Below are 4,713 nucleotides of genomic sequence, written 5' to 3'. Positions count from 1 at the left end.
AGATTATTGGTTCTTCTTAATTCTTATTCCTTAAGGCACAGCCTTCCTTGACATAAACAAGATATCTGTCCAAATGTTTTAAGTGAGCTCAGTCTCTCAGTCAAATGACAGAAGAGATGTCAAATATTTTCAGTATTTGAATACATAACAGTGTTATTTTGGAAGGCTGCGTGCATCCAAGAGGATAGGGTTTCTCTGTAAGTCTGTCTGTAAGACATTAATTAATTTTCTCTCCACACTGAATGTTGTGCTTTAAGTAATATTAATTAGTGGAACTCCTCTAGGACTTCTTATGTTTATGGTGAAAACAAATCCCAGAAATGATCACCAACATCTGCTACTTGTTTTGTATTGCAGTTGTGCCTGGAGGTTGGGTGCCTGCTCTGCTAGGCACCTGCCTGGTCATACAGAACAAGACTGTGGCTTCTTGTATGAATATTGGGATAGACGCTGTATGAACATGGCTTTCATACAGTTTAAAGACTGATATGCATTCGTACATTCCCAAATGGGCTTCCACAGCACTACATTTTGATTTCCTTTTATTGAAAGTCAATAATCAGTGTTTTAAGTTCTATTTAGTCTGTTAGAATCTCATTGTGAGACACCAAATGTTGATTTGTTGGCTTTGGATACCTGAACAAGTATCACATTCCCAAGTAAATCAACACAATTGTTAATTATCTTGTAAGATTAAAAGCTCTACTTTTTGTTAGCCTGAATTAGCCAAATTTTAGTTTCTAAATTCTACCTCTCTGTACTACGTCTAATGTATACTTCATTCTACTTTCTTCCTTTTGAATGGTTTCCAGGGGTTTTCAGCGTCCTTCTTGAAATGCAGATACTGCATTGTTACATGCGGACTGCCATATAGTGTGTGAAGGTTTTGCAATAGAAAATAAATATGAGTAGATGGAATATATCCACTTCAACCAGAGTAGCAGAGAAATCAACCTGCTCAGCGCTAGGCTTCTTGTCTAGGGGTTTCTTTCATCTGGGAAGTTGGACTGCTGACAATGGAGAGCTACAATCCTCCTGCAGGCATGTAACTTCGCAGCTTTTTGACGGCCCTCTTATACCTGTGAGTATTGCAGGAGGTAGAAAAGAAAAAATAATCACAAATTGTGGTATCAGTTTATTAAAATGCAAGTTGTCAATCTTTAAAGCATTGATAGTGACTATAAGTAAATGAAATGTCTCTCACACTAAACATGAGAAAGAAAGAATGAACAGTTCCTTGATTTTATGCATTTTTTGTGGTTAAGAAGCTGGGTGAAATTATACAGGACCACATCACTGTACCGCATCACAGTACATTTTTATCGGACCAGTGGAATATATGACATTTGAAGTCAGACAAGTGTATTCATGCCATTTTATTCTGTCTTCCTGGCCTTTGCTACCACATATTGTATGTGGTTACATCAAATTATTCATGTGCACTAATTTTAGGTTTCATTCATGTGTTTGAAAGATGAAGAGAGAGATGCAGACATAGGAAAAATGATAAAACTTGAAATAAATTCAAGTTGAACAAGTGTTCCTGTCTTCTACCTTGACTATTTCATTACCACTCTGACCTCTAATCACTAATAATGGTTTACACTATGTCTGGCATTAAAATTGGCCAATATATGCAAAGCATATATTTCAAATTACTTTTGTGGAAAGGAGCAGTGTCTCTCTTACTCTGGGGGGAAGAGGCAGGGGGTAAAAATATGCCTGTGTTAGGGTAATATATCTGACAACTTTATAACTAGTGAGTAAAATCAGGAAAATATAAAAGTGACCACAGGTTTTCTAGCAATATCAAAACAAGTTCATAACCAAACAATGGATGTTCTTTAAAAGACTGATGGTTGTTATCGAATTAAATGTCTCATATTTTACCTTAAGAAAGGCTTTTCTCTGGTTACTATGTATGGATGACATAAAAGATGAAAATATTTCTAGTATCTGTGATTTTAAATGATCAGGTCAGATTCAGCTAACAACGTACTTGATTCTTTTTATCTTTTTTTTCCTTTGTGTGTGTTCTTTGCTAATTGTGTTTGTTATATGGCAAAACAAAGCATTTTATTGTGAGAAAGAAAAAGGAACTTTTGTTTCTGTGATCTGGTGTCACAGAGTTTACTACTACTTCAAAATAAGGCCAAGCATAAAACCAAATTCTATTATTCAGGAGCCTGCTTATCTTTGGTAAGAAAATAAGCATTGGGGAGATTTTCCTTGTCATTGCACAAGCTGTAGTGAACAAGATTTATGAGACCATAGAAGCCTTATGGATGCTGTGACTATCCTTGGTGTTGGTGTAAGGCTTCTAGTAGTAGACCTTTCTATTGCCATCATGATTTATTAAAATTACCTGCTAAGTCCTCATGCAAGTAGGAGTTGTCTGAAGCAAGCCAATCAATTCTCTCTTAGGTCCTTAATCAGTTTACTTTTTCCTCAGTCTGTTTTAAAGCCTGAGTTTTAAGAAGCATAGATGCCATACGTTGTAAATATTCACAAACAATTTCACATATGATCTTGGTCATTCAAAAAAAAACAAAAAAATAAAAACAAAAAAAAAAAACCAACAGTCACACAAACATAGAAAGAGAAAACAATGTCAATTCTTACTTTATTCACTCACAACAGAGTCAAGACACAGTTTTGAACTCAGTTGTGTTTCTGTGTAGCAAAATTAACTTGGAAAAATTACACCAATTTTAAATGACAGCAGGATCAAAATCTCACCTTCAGTATTTATAACAGTAAGTTCTAAGCAAAATCATTTCAAATTACTTCACCTTCGTTAGTGAATTATTTCATTTGTTTTAACAGTCATCAAAAATAATCTCTTTTCTATTTTAAAAAGCAAGATGAATTGGCCTTTTTTTTAATCTAGGGCATGTATCATAGATCATAAAAACTGGTAAAAACAATTAAGAAAGTAACTCAGAAAAAAAGTAACCTCTGCTTGTGTTTACTTAATCAGTTGTGACATTCTTAGATTTTCAAGATGTCCAATTTCTGCTTATTGAATGAAAATCTACTCCAAAGAAACTGAAGGAAACACTAACCAGCCCTTTGATATGAGCTGCAAGTATCAGGAGAGCTGTTTGCCTATAAACATGTCAGACTTCATTAGTACTTATCCAGATCTTAAGGAAATCCTGGCTCATGTAATGGGAAGTGTCCAGGGTAAATTATCAGCTATCTACAGTAAACTATGACCTGCAGGGAAAATAACTGAAAGAAAATCATACCATCTAGCTTATTAGGCTTGCATTGTTTTGATGTGCAGGATTTCTTTTTTCTTCTTTCTTTCTTTCTTCTATTTTCATTTCTTTCTTTCTTATTCTTCCTTCTTCCTGCTTTTCCTTCTCATTATTTATTTATTAAATAGTGAATGGTACAACAGAACATTAAAACTTTCTAAGATAGATGCAAAATTATGTTCAACAGTAAGCTGAAGTATTGAAGTAAGCTCAATATTATACAGAAAAACTGCACAAGCACTCAAATCTACTTCTTTTAAAAATCTGAGAATGTTTTGCTTTAAAAGCACTTTGATTTAAATATCGCAAAAAAAAACCCACAACATATTCTATCTACCTCCTTTTCAACAAGACAGAGAAGCAGGTGATGGTTTTTTCCTTAACAACATTTTATTTGCTGAATCTGTGGTTTTGGAATCACTCATCCCATCTGGTGAACTTATGTTGGCCTTGCCAAAATAATTTGGCTTTTAAAAAATTCTGACTTTGAGAGCCACAAAACAGAGATGGAAGGAAGGATAATGATGTTATTCTCTCTCATTTGATATGTTAAATGTTGCATTCGTCTTCTAGATTTAGAGAAGTACACATAAAATGTTATAGTTTGTTTGTTTGTAACTTTTCTTAGTGTCTTTGTAGTGTGATTCATTCATGTGGATAGTTGTTGTTTTGTTTTTTTGTTTTCTTTATGCAGTTCTCCTAAATATCAAAATTATCAGACTATTAGATTTTAAAGAGAAAGTATGTCTTTCATTTCTCTTCTCACTAGACAAATATTTTTTTTAACTCTCTCCATAATCTCAGTAAGCTTGCAGATGACACCAAGTTGGGGTAAGTGTTCATTTTCCTGAGAGTAGGAAGGCCCTACAGAGGGATTTGGACAGGCTGGATCACCGGGCTGAGGTCAATGGGATGAAATTCAGTAAGATCAAGTGCTGGGTCCTGCGCTTTGGTCACAACAACCTCCTGCAGTGCTGTAGGCTTGGAGCAGACGGGATGGAAATTTGTGCAGAGGAAAAGAATCTCGGGGTGTTAGCGTTTGGCTGAACGTGAGCCAACAGTGTGCCCAGGTAGCTAAGAAGGCCAATGGTATCCTGAACTGTGTCAAAAATAATGTAGCCATAAGGACCAAGAAGATGCACTTCCAGTACTGTGTTCTGGAAGGTTTTCAAGAAAAAGGTATATGTGGCACTTAAGGACATGGCGATGATAGGTTGCTGGGTGGATTAGATTATCTCAGTGTTTTTTTGCAACATTAATGATTCTATGATTCTGTTCTGTGCATCTTCAGGTGTGCTTGGGGATGTGCAAGTCAGAGGTCAGCCAATGTCATCATCACTGTGTGACAAATGCACTCCTGAGCTGTAAGGCAAGCAGTATTTGTCTATGATCCTTCTCATGATATCATGGTATATTTACCCCATTAGATGATAGCTTTTGGTGTCTTCCA

The sequence above is a fragment of the Coturnix japonica genome, chromosome 6 (genome assembly GCF_001577835.2).
Source record: "Coturnix japonica isolate 7356 chromosome 6, Coturnix japonica 2.1, whole genome shotgun sequence".
Lineage (NCBI taxonomy): Eukaryota > Metazoa > Chordata > Aves > Galliformes > Phasianidae > Coturnix > Coturnix japonica.
Note: the sequence above shows the minus strand (reverse complement) of the source record.